The sequence below is a fragment of the Tiliqua scincoides genome, chromosome 7, assembly GCF_035046505.1.
Source record: "Tiliqua scincoides isolate rTilSci1 chromosome 7, rTilSci1.hap2, whole genome shotgun sequence".
Lineage (NCBI taxonomy): Eukaryota > Metazoa > Chordata > Lepidosauria > Squamata > Scincidae > Tiliqua > Tiliqua scincoides.
Window position 1 is genome coordinate 39,997,770 of NC_089827.1, and position 13,019 is coordinate 40,010,788.

Sequence of the window (13,019 nt, forward strand, 5' to 3'; positions counted from 1 at the left end):
GAACAACCCCATCATTCTTTTATTTTGGCTCATAAAGAACTGAAAAATACCTTGGAGCAGATCTGTCGGAATATTAAACCTGGATTTCCTTTGGGATCAGTTCCAGTTATTATTGTTCCAAGACATTTGCAGAGTAATTTCTTCAGTGCCAATCCACAAATATGTCACGGTTTATGGCAGTATAGGAAAACACATGTAAGAGCTCTCCTAATACATTTCCCCTGAATTACACAAAGATTACAACTGCTCAATAAACTTCTTAATCACTGAATGCCGAAGTGGAAATATTTTAAATGGGTAGAGGCTGCTTTGGCAGTGAAATATGAGGGCAGTAAAGGGAATGTTTGGGTTCCAGCAGTGACACACTGGTGGAATTTGAGCTAGACTGACCCCATGTCTTTATGACATTCATTTCATTGCTATTTTTAATCAAAAGTATTATGTGTTGTCATGCTTCTGGCTGCTGTCTGCAGCTGAAGCAAGAAAACAGCACATCAAGCATTCGCTGAAATAACCCCCCTTCCCGCTCATCTTTTTTTTTCATGACAGTGATTGCTCTTTCATGGATTGACAATCATCTATTTTCTCTCAGAAGCTCCCCAAAACAACTGGAACTTTTGGGAGAAAAAAAATGGCAGCTAACATCCACAGCTACCAGTCAGGTGAGTTTTGCTGCCACCTATAATTCTGTCTATTTTTAAAAACCAACAAAATCCCCTTCTCCCAATTTTCACTGCCTGGAACAGGGTGGCAAAAAAAGGGAGAGACTAATGTACGAGGCTCAAATCAGCAACAACCTTGGTTTATTCAGTTCTTTGTTCAAACAGATCTCATTGTGGCATCTAGGGATAATGCTACGAACACACAAACATGAGAAGACAGCATGCTCAGTTTTAAGTGACTTGAACAACTACCCCACCATTTTTCTGGTCACTCGATAGAGAACTTTGTGTGCAGAAGTTTCAGTTCTGGGCATCTCCTGTTAAAAGGCTAATAGAGTTGAAAGCAACTTCTTGGAGAAGCACTTGCACATCAGATTAGGCAGTACCGGATCTGTGGTCTGATTCTGTGCAAGGCAGTTTCATGTGTTCTTCATATGTTCTTCAAGGTCATCATAGTAGGCCAGATATGAACTTCTGCAACAGAGATGATTTGTTGGTCCCTTCAATTCTTGGTTCCCTTTGGGGTGAAAGGTGGGGTAGAAATTATGTAAGTAACAGCCAGCTCAATCCTGTGTGGTGCGTGAGGGTGCCGCAGCGCCAAAATGACTACAGTGGCATCCAATCCCATGGCAGCTCCTCAGGGAAAGGAGACTTCCATCCCCTTCCCCTGGGTAAGAAAAGTAACCCTGCAATGGGGCTATTTGATTCTGTGGCAGCTCTTGAGCCACTGCAGAATCAAGGAGTCTCATGTCGGGTGACAAGGTCCAACACGGAGCTCAGGATCTGGTGGAGCTGAGTTCTACCGGTCCCACCTCCTCCTGCCCCGCTCCCTACCGCCACACCTCCTCTCCAACCTCCCCACCCTGGAATGCCTCCCTCCACTTTCCCCCATGCCCCCACTCACCGCTGCCTGGCAGGCCCGATGATGGGCTCACATTAAGGCTTGCAAACGTACTTTATGGAATGTTTACAACTGTGTGCACTGGCAGTAAGCTGGTGCACACAGCGCTGGGTCAGGCCCTAAGAACATAAGAAGAGCCCCGCGGAATCAAGTCAAAGGCCCATCTAGTCCAGTTTCCTGTATCTCACAGTGATCCCACCAGATGCTTTAGGGAGCACACAAGACAACAAGACACCACTTGCATCCTATTGCCCTCCCTTGCAACTGGCATTCTGAGGTAAAAGTTACTGAGTTACTGTACTCAGTAAGTAAGTAAGTAAGTAAGTAAGTAAGTAAGTAAGTAAGTAAGTAAGTAAGTAATTTCAATGTGATCGCAGCAAGGTCATCATTCAGGTGCCTCAATCTGTTTGCTTCTTGAGATACGCTGATCAGTAAGCTATGGACAAATGCCCCACAAAATCTAGAATAACAATTCTTGACAGAGCCAGTAGAATATCCTCATGTGTGTCCTGCAAACAAGAACTATTTCTTGCACCTGTATATACAAGGACTAATTCCTCATGGACCTATTCCATACTGCTATGTGTCATGATTACTGTGAATCCAGTGATCTGGAGGATTGGTCCTTAGCTAAGTGCCTCTACATTTCAGTTTTGAAACAAATTCTTTGCTAAAACCTATCATAAAGTTGGAACTTTGACCTTCCCGTCTAGATTTCATTAAATGAAATCGACATGGCCCCTTTTACCATCATGAGTCTTTGCAAGATCGTCCTGCTGTGTTGTGCTGCGACATTCCCTCATAAATAAAATGCCTCCTTTAGCCTGTACTTAACTCTAATTGAGCAGCGCTTCTGCTGAAACAAATTGCTCTGCCTTCAGTACCGGCATTTGAAAATGAGCAGAATGTTTCCCATAAGCCTTCCTTTGGCTTGCTTTATTTGTTTTTGTAATAAAGGAGATCTCAGGAGTAGCTTTTTGCCAGTCAGCCACCTCATATGGTGCAACCCTGAGCCAGATATTTCTGGATGCTCTTTTGGGCAAACCAATGCAAGAGAGAGGAGCAAATGGCAGTTTTGGAAACCACTTCCATTCGGTTCCTGAGCCCCACTCAGTGGGGGGGGGGGAGGAGGCATAATGCCTCCTTGCGGAGAATGCTGTTTGCAAAGAGGGGCAGGACTTCTCACCCTGCATTCTTCTCCAGGGAAACACTTCCCATGCAGCTTACTAGCTAACAGGTGCTCTCACACACAGACTCAGTGCAGAGTCTTCAATCCTCCAAGCCCAACTCCCCTGAACAGCTAGTGTTTGCTCCCCCATCCCTGCTCACCAGGAGGGACTGCTGGACTTGAAGGACTGAAAGGCTACAAGGCTCAGTGTTGCCCCTTGGAGACATTCCAGTTGGCATCCTTCAGTCTTGGAAGACTATGGTATCGTGCTCTGAATGGTGGTTCTGGAACAGAGTGTCCTCTCCAGTGTGCGAAGCCTGGGTAAAGTAGATATGGAGGATAGACTGTTTCCCATGCAGCAAATCCCCCCTCTCCACATCGCTGAAATGGTCCAATGGAAAGGCAGAGGCCAATACAGTTGGTTCCAGCAGCGTCGCAGGAGTTGCCAGAACGTAACTGTGTTCAGCCATGAACTGCCTCAAGGACTCCCGCTCCGGATTTTGCCTCGAGGTTGACTCCTGAAGCCTTTTCCTTAACTGGATGTAGCCACAAGGCAGTGGAGGTTTGGGATCTTCTCTCAGAAGTTTTCCTTCTCTCAGATGAGCTGCCTTTCCAGGCTAACGAGTCCCATTACTCTGTCCAAACAGCAGAGATGGAGCCTGGAAAGTGGCTCAGGACATTTAAGGTTGAGCTGTTGGCCCTTTTGGAGCAAGATGCTTGTGCAGAACTCCCTGTGGTTCTGTGCCTCTTGCTTTGCCTTCAGACCAGGAATTCTGAAACCACATAAAGCATGGTTTCACAATTTCTTGGATTTTATGTCTTTCCAATTTACTTATTTGGTTGTTGGGTCTTCAGAAATTTGTGATGGAAAAGTGGGCATATATGTTTTAAATCTCAATAAGTATGAGATAGCTTTGCCATTTGCCCAATAACAAGGATGTGGCATTCCAGAATGATCTGAAATTCCTCCGCAGTTCCAGAGCTTTGGCTCTGATTCAGAGTAGAAAACCATCTTCTAGCCCCAGCACAAGGGGAAGTTACATTAGTCCTGGAACTGCAACATCCTATGCCCATTTCCACATATGGCTGCCTCATACCAAATTAAACCATTGGTCCGCACAATTCAGTCTTGTCTACATGGACAGACAGTAGTTCTCCAGGGTTTCAGGCAGAAGATGGAGATCTCTGGAGATGCCAGAGACTGAAACTGGGACTTTCTGAATGGAAGGCATATGCTCTTCCTCTGGGCTGTAGGCATATCCAGATCCCACCAGAGTATAGGAGATCAGCCTAAAAAACTTTCTTACTGTATTTGCTTTTCTTCCTTGAGATTTATTCCAATGTCTCAGGAGTCTGGTTGTACTTGCCCTCCACATAATGCAATATTTGAATAAAATGATTCATTTCTTAAGGATTACAGTAAATTCTTACTGCCACATAGGTGCGCAATCATAATTTTTTTCAGCTAAACTGGCTTGCAAAATTCGCCTTGTAGAGCAACGATTTTCAATCTTTTTCATCTCATGGCACACTGACAAGGCGCTAGCATTTTCAGGGCATGCCATCAATTTTTGACAATTGATAAGGCACTCCATGTTGCCAGGAATAGGGGGGAGCTCGCATTCCCAAAGGCCCTACTAATAAATGACCCTCCCCAGCACATCTGTGGAACATTCGCAGCACACCAATGTTCTGCAGCACACCAGTTGCAAATCGCTGTTGTAGAGGTTCCTTCAATTCAAAATCCATAAACTTGGCTTGCAGAAACCAGCACTGCAACAGCTCAGGCTCTAGCAATCAAGACTATGCTGCCCGCTAATAGTGTACTGTTTACAGAACAAAGTGTTTTACATAATTTGATTGTGCAAAGAAAAGGTCTGCGTTCATAATATGCAGCGCCCACAGCTGATAATAGGATTGCTCAGCTTCATTTCACAGAGGCAATTTCTATAAATAACGACATGGTATGCAGTAAGGTAATTATGTAAATGAACTTTTGTATCTCAAGGCTGGCATTTCTTGCTGAACGTATTGGTGCATAGTATTTACAGAGCTTAACGGTCATGTATGGAGATGCCACAGCACTAGCTTGTTGGAGGCTGCAATGCAGGGATCTACAGCCCTCAAATGAAATCTGTTAGGAAAAAATGGCAGAAATTTTGCTCAGCTTGCTACCGCTTCCTTTTTTTGAAGAAAAAAAGCAAATGGCTAGGCTCAATGATTTACAGTCTAATACTGTCCAACTGTCCTGCACTGATGCGGCTGAGCCAATGGGGTATGTGCTGCATTTTGCAATAGGGGGGACAACAGTCACGGAGGCCTCTTCAAGGTAAGGGAACAGTTGTTCCCTTATATAGGGATTGCATTGCAGCTGCATCAGCGCTGGAAAGTTGGATAGGATTGGGCCCTTAGTCGAATCACTTTATTCTAGATCCTACTCTACAGTGTCAGGAAACCACCACTACCACCCTCAAAAATAAGAAGCTAGCAACATACTGTGCATGGTTTTCTTCATGATAAATGGCTGGGTGGACTTCTTTATACAGCTTGCTAGGGTTAGGACACTTATAGCACAATCCTGTGCATATCTACTCAGACGTAAGTCCCACGAAAGTCACTGGGGCTTTTTCCCAGGTAAGTTTGGATAGGATTGCAGCCATAAGTGACTGCCAGTGGTTTAAAAGGCTGTCAGTTCAATCCTCTCAATCTCCCCCCCCCCCATAGAGCTGGGCCAGTGGAGCACGTACTGCATCCTGCGGGGGGGGGGCAGTCCATGGGTAAGCTTCTGCTGCCCAAATGGGTCTACTCACACCTGCTGGCACAAGTTTGAGTGGACCTGGAAAGGCGGATCAAGGCCAGGAAGGGGGCTGGGATAGTATTGGCACCAGTGCTGCCAATACTGCTCCCTTCCTGGCCTTGTTCAGCCTTACTCCCTGTCCTGATATCTGCCTGTTCCACCACCATTCTGCTCCTCCTCCACCCAGCATGGCTCTTGTCTCTACCGGCAGCTGCCCCACTGGATGCAGTGTCAGCGATGTGGTGCAGGCCTCCCCACTAGTGCTGCCTACTCTCTGGGTGCTGCAAATGTGCTTTATGGCAAGTTTGTGACACCCTTGTCCATCGCAGGGACTACTGCGACAGCGGAGGGGAACCATTGAATTGCACTGTGAATCATTTAGATTTTTTTTTTTATCTACATATTTGTCACTGCAGGTAGCTCAGCAACAGTCATGCCCTTGCACTGACTGCTGTTTTCACCTCCCATCTGCTTGCTGCATTAATACGGGCAACTGTATTTGAAAGGAGAGAGAAAATTAGAACACTCAGAATATGCTCAGCCTAGGAATCCGCTCCAAACATTACATCTGGGACCCATTTGTGAATATTTCTGAGCAAGATGTTGAATAATTTTCAGTGCAATATTTGAGTCAGAAGCCATTACAGTAGGTGGGGGAAGGATGCATTCAGTGGGAGATAGACTATTAATGGTCCCTCTGAAGTTGCCTGTGGGATAACCAGCTAGGATGACTCATAGTTGGTGAGGCAACGGAGATCAAGACAACTCCTAGATGTATCTCAGGTCTGTGAAGTGCGTCACGGGGGAGCCATACATTGCAGAAGGCAGAAAGTCAGAAATAAAACCACAAGCATCTCTGTTTGAAAATATGAAGCTGCTTTTGTACCAAACTCTGCCATTAGTCCAACTTCCAGCACATCCCCTCTGCTCAATTTGGAATTGAACAATTGCAAAGCACCCTTACCGAACACTCTGGGGGGAAAATGGCTTTTTTTAAAGTGTTCTTCATTTGCTCATAATGTTTACTGCATTTACTGTTTACTACTACTTTATAATGTGTATTTGGGAAATTTTCCAGCTGAATTTCTGTGAACATTTGGGTTTTTGGTTTATACACATAAGTTGGAGAACATTTTCATTATTTAGTGACGCAGTTAGAGTGGCAGTAAAAAAAATAAATGCAAGTTTTCCTTGACCTGAATTCCCATCATGCTTTGCTGACCGTTATCTTCTGATCATTTTCTTTACAAAGGATTTGCACCCAGTGCAAATAAAACCTCAGCGGGTTTGAAGCAGACTGAGGGGTCAGCAACATATCCATTTGCAAAGAAAACTACTTAACAGCAGGGTGAGAGTTAAAGCGGGGCTCTCCTTTCAGGAGTGCTGTGTCACAAGGGGTGCCCTTGACTGTGGAAGCACAGCCAGTCGTTTTTGCATTTCCACATATAATGGAGCTCACACATGGATCAGATTACCACTCAGAAGGTAAAACAAGTATTTTACTTTCAGGATGCTTGTAACTGACAGGGGAATGTGCATTACCTCCTGCTGGAGCAAAAAGCAAATGCCTCTTCTGGTAAGAACAAATAACAGTAGAGGTTATGATGACAAGGATGATGATTAATAGCATTATTTCAGTTTGTATCCCGCTCTACTGCTTATGCTTAGAACAGTTTGCAGGGTTTGTTTTTGGGGTTTTTTTGGTATGTTTGTCCCCAGTTTACTCACAATCTTAAAGAGAAAACAAGTGTTTTGAGAGACACAAAGGGGCCAAATGAGCTCAAAAATAACATTATTGACATAGGGGGGAAAAGTTCAGTCCTTGATGTGACAGACCTTCTGAGGCTGTACCTAAAAGGCAGGCAGATGTGTACCCAGTGGCATTCCCAGAGGGGAGGCACATTTTGCAGGTGCCTCAAAGGTGCCATGGAAGTAGCCCCTCCCCCTCGCCTTTGGAGCTCCTCCTGGTGGCAAGAACACAGCGGAGGAGATGCCTCCATGGTGCTCTCATCATTCGGAATGGATGAGAAGGCGAGGGGAGGGGCTGCTTCCATGGCGCATTGAGGAACCTGCAAAACATAGGAAACTGTGCCCCCTCCTCTGGGAATGCTACTGTGTATTCCTAGAAGGGAGGCCCTCTTAGAATGCTCCTCTTTCCCAGCAGCAGCACCAACTAGATTCAATATTTAAGAATATAAGAACAGCCCCACTGGATCAGGCCATAGGCCCATCTAGTCCAGCTTCCTGTATCTCACAGCAGCCCACCAAATGCCCCAGGGAGCACACCAGATAACAAGAGACCTCATCCTGGTGCCCTCCCCTGCATCTGGCATTCTGACGTAGCCCATTTCTAAAATGAAGAGGTTGCGCATACACATCATGGCTTGTAACCCGTAATGGATTTTTCCTCCAGAAACTTGTCCAATCCCCTTTTAAAGGCATCCAGGCCAGACGCCATCACCACATCCTGTGGCAAGGAGTTCCACAGACCGATATTTTCTTTTGTCTGTCGCAACCCTCCCAACACTCAATTTTAGTGGATGTCCCCTGGTTCTGGTGTTATGTGAGAGTGTAAAGAGCATCTCCCTATCCACTCTGTCCATCCCCTGCATAATTTTGTATGTCTCAATCATGTCCCCCCTCAGGCGCCTCTTTTCTAGGCTGAAGAGGCCCAAACGCCATAGCCTTTCTTCATAAGGAAGGTGCCCCAGCCCAGTAATCATCTTAGTCGCTCTCTTTTGCACCTTTTCCATTTATTATTTCAGAATAAATCTAATTATCTCCCCAGTGCAAGAGGCTGAAAGTTGTTTAGGGGGTGGGAGAGAGAACAGTCACTCACACTCTTCCCTCTCCGTTGCATAAGGCATTGTGTGGTGGGTGTGTGGAAGCGCACAAGCCTCAGTACAGAAAGATCAGTCAGCTCAAGCCTATCCATGTACAGGCATATGCAATGGCATGTGCAGCACATGCAATATCATATATCCTCAGTGAGGAAGAGCATATATTCGCACCATGGAACAGGAATTTGCCTGTGAGTGTATGAATTGGCTCCACATCATTCCCTACCTGAACTGCTTGTTTCTAAAAATATAGTACCCCATAATCAACCAGCCTAAGATCTGGATTCCCGCTATCAGGCTATGTCAATTCATGGTTTGTGCCGTGCACACTGAAGCTGGCAATGATATGAAATCTGACTTTTATTTGGTCTGCAAAATGACCAGCATGATTTTCAGTTCTCTCTCCTACAGTGTGTTCACTGTCTATTTTTACTGCGAGCTCTGGGTACTACACATGGGCAGGGAGTTAATCCCACTTTTCTTCCCAATAGTTTATGACTCTGAAAGGTCAGTTTGTCTAACTGGCCAAGGGGTGACCCGGCTTCACAGCTGAGGGCTTGTATCCATGTCTTCTGAGTACACAGTTCAGCACTCTATCCAGGGCTCTAAGAGAAATTTACCTTGCAGAAACAGTGTAGTCACTGTTTCTGCAAGGTAAATTTCTCTTAGTGCCCATCTCCATCATGGCCTGAAAACCAGCCAGGCTGTACAGAGGAGAAATTGGTGACTCCTTTTCCAGCTGGTTTTCATTTGGATTCCATCTAGTTCCTTCTGTTGTATGCACTCTGTATGTGACTTCCATCTCCATTATCATACTTTTATGAACAGCCTTAAATATTTTAAACCTCTAAAGGTTTAAAAAAGGCCAGAGAGGGAAACAAGCTAAATACAGATTGTCCTCAATCTCTTTCAGTGAAGGCTATGATGGCCATTTTTTTTTTTTTTTGCCCCCTACATTTGGCTGCCTGCCGATTACAAATAAGGTCAGGCAAGATGGATGAGTCACTGGTGAAGAAGAATTATTAGCTGGTTATAAATATTTCCCCCAACAGTAACCTAACATTTTGCTCAACTGTTTAGAAACTTCCAAATTTATCCTGTCTCCAAAGTTGAACTCAACACACAAAGGGCCTAGCAAGCCTCCAGGGAAAGAACTTGGTCAGGATCGAATCTTGCTCGGGAATCTGTCCTGAACTTCTGCATTTTCTATTCTGCTTGCAGATAGTTTGGATGTGGAGTGAATGCAGAAGGCCTGGGTATCCGGCATCATCTCTCATTCAGGGCACCACCGGGGTACACAGTTGGAGTTGGAAACTGCAGGCTAGCAGGTTGTGGGGAGAGGCAGTCTTGAACCAGGGCTCCCAGAAATTAGGCCCCAGCATTTTACCTCCTGTGCCACCAGCAACACCACCAACAATTTTCAACTTTCTTTGTCAAGTATAATTAATCCTATTCCAAACATTATATGAGTACCTTGACAAATGTTCTTGTATCATGTAGTTGTATATGTGTATATCTCAGCTTTCCCTAGGTTCCTGTTATTTTCACCATTTTATTTGCTCCCCACCATCACATATACACACACTAAAACATACACAATTTGTCAGGGAACCGTGTTCTCAGTTTGAAACTTTGATAGAGCACAAAATGCTCAAACGTGACTGTATTGTTTGTTATGCTCAGTCCCCTGTTGTGTGTTATTTACAAATTTGTGACTCATTCATCCTATGCCATTCTTAGAACCCAATCCTGAGCTCTTTAATGTCAGCAGTACAAGCATACCACCGGCACTGGGTGTCACAAACATGTCCTAAAGCACGTTCATGACACCCAGAGAGTAGGGAATGCCTGTGCTGGGCCTCAGCGCTAAGAAGAGTCACCGTGGGAGTGCTGGCGGTGCGGCTTTTCAGGGTGGGGAAGGTGTGGGAAGGCAGAACTAGGCAGGTAGAGAGAAGGATCAGGCCCAAGAGGGGGACAGAGATGACGGCAGGCTGTACCACTGTATCTTGTGTTCCCTCCCTGGTCAGGCAGCATGACAAATCCAGTAAGATCCAGTGAGAATCACTGGTGCTGCGGCAGCATTATCCTGCACTCTCTTACCCCAAGGAGACTTCTGGCACTAGCCCAGACCCATAGGACGCAGCAGCAGCCCTTCTGTGGATAGGAAATCAAGAAGCAAACTCTACCACCACTACCAAAGATGAAAATGAATGAACGTACAGCATGCTAGCTCTTACTGTGGGCATGATTATCCATGGACACTGAATGAGAGGCTTTTATATTGAGGAATGGGATGTCTAGCCTAGTACTGTTTTCTCTTACCAGTGGCTCTCTGAAAACCTCAGGCTGAGGTCATTTCCATCCCTGCCACTAAGATCCATTTAAAGGGAACTGCCAGAGACTTCATGCATACAGGCAAAGTATGTACTCTATCCCTGACACATATGTCTCACTGCTAGGTTCTATGTTATATGTGGTACTGGTATATGTGGAGTGTGGTATTCCTGAGGCTCCAGGGACTTTAGAATACAAGTAGACCCTGCTACACTGGCAGGGAAGGGGATGAACTAGGGGCAGGGAGGAGACGGGAGGGGGTGGATCTGGCAGTGGCACAAAGTTCCCTATCCCTTTCCTCTCCTCAGATATACACCACCAAAGTGGTGGCATATGTCCAAGGGGACCCATAAGTGGCTCCAGGGCTTACTGAAAGGTATAAATGTTTTATACTTACCTCCCATTTGCCCTCCCAGAGGTTGCCCACCACCACCTCTGGATGAGGTACTTGCCTTTTTGGTGTGGCTGCATTGGTGTGGCTGCCAGGAGATAGGATTGGACACTCAGTCCTACAGCAGGGAGCTACCAGCAGCTTATACTACCTATGCCACAATGCACATTCCTATATAATCTGAAATGAATGGGTTACAGGCAAAATAAAGCCAACAAATCTGTTTGAAGCAATGTTCTGATGGTCATAATTGTAGAAAAAAAAGTGTCTTACAGTACAGTAGACCCCTCCTGAAAATCCCAGAGCTTCAATTTAAAAAAAATTGCTTGAAAATAACCCCAGAACGTTATCATATACAACAGTCCTTCTTTCCCTTTATTATTGGTTATCACTTGACATTTACCATATGTTGAAATGTGTCCAGGTTTTACATGTTGTTTTTTAATTTAAGAAATACTGCTGACTTTTGCAGGTTGATGTCTAGGATTTGCAAGGTACTGTTGGCCTTTATTGCAAATGCATGGGATTACTTAGTAGAAGTGGTGACTTGGGAGGAATTTGAAATGATGAACAGCCAAGTGAGAAGCAGTCAGTTCCCTGTTTGACCCTGCCTGCGTGGGGAGACAGAAGTTCCTTTCAAAGGATTCCGTAAAGCCAAATTTAATATTCTGATATATGAAAGGAAATTTATCTTCCTCTGGTAAAGAGTTAATCTTTGACTGGAAGCAATAGAAAAGGGCACACTGCATCAGTTTTTTCAAAAGGGTTTTTAAAAAAATACCGTCTAGCCTACGTTATTTGCAATTTGATTCATGCTGTGGATGAAGGATTTCAAACTCTGTAACGAGCAACCTCCCTTCAGAGAAAAGAAAAATGGTGGTCCCCAGTGGCAGCTGTTTGATGCGAGATACTCCTGTTCACATGCTGGCTGTGTGAGCTCGTCTGTTTGTTGGCCTTCTTTTCTTCTTCTTCCAAAATGCCAACACTCTGAGAACTAGGGGGAACATATTACATGCTGGCAAATTGGTTAGGTCCATTTCCTAAGTCGACGAGTTGGCATTTGGCCAGCCAGATACATACATTTGAGAGGTGAGCTTTAGTACAAATTCTGGACACATCAGGAGAGTGTACGCTAAGAGCCTCTTCACAGTTTATATAATGTTGTGAGTTACTGAGATGAGAATCTCTCTGTCACTCACTCACTCACTCACTCACTCACTCACTCACTCACTCACTCACTCACTCACTCACTCACTGATTGCACTCAATAGAGTGCCACATTCAGTGCTGGTGCTATGTCAGTGTGAACCTCACCCCAGAAATCTTTGCACTTACAAGCCTCACCTTCTTCCCCGGCAGCTATGTGACAATGGACCTCAAAACGGGAGCCTGTGACAGCATCCAAGAGGCACGAAAGGGCCAAAAGAGTCTAAAAGGGGTGAGGCTTTGATCCACATGGTAGAATTTTGCAAGGGAAATAATGGTGTACTGGTATATGTCTTCAGCCTCAAACTTGCAGAGGAACTTCAGAGGCTTGAAAGAAGCCCACCTCAAATGAGATATGTGTTTGTAAAGCCCTCAAGTTTTTTTCTGAGCTCATGCTTGGGGCAGTTTCCAAGCATCTCTTCCCCCACCCTCCAAAGCAGACTCTTGTTCCCTTTACTCCCTGGTACAGAGGCAGAGGTGATTGTTAGTTCCAGCCCTTGTCATCAAGAGGTGGAAGATTTAAGCAATAGTAAAAGCAGTGGTATGCAGGGAATGGGGTTCGTTCTTTTCCTTCCCTTCTTTGTTGTCATTGCAAAAGCCCTTTGGTAGAAGACCACCATGGCTTTCCCCATGACAGTTACAGTGGGGGAGGGAGATGAAAAAATTCCCGGTATGCTACCACTGCCCCTGCAAGTAATAAAACTAGCATAGCAGGGAGAA

At 45.2% G+C, this 13,019-nt stretch overlaps 1 protein-coding gene across 1 annotated transcript in view; it reads left to right on the forward strand.

The window, feature by feature from the left end:
* Window positions 1-13,019, forward strand: part of RERG (RAS like estrogen regulated growth inhibitor) — a 93,016-nt gene that overhangs the window by 59,091 nt on the left and 20,906 nt on the right. The window lies entirely within an intron of this gene.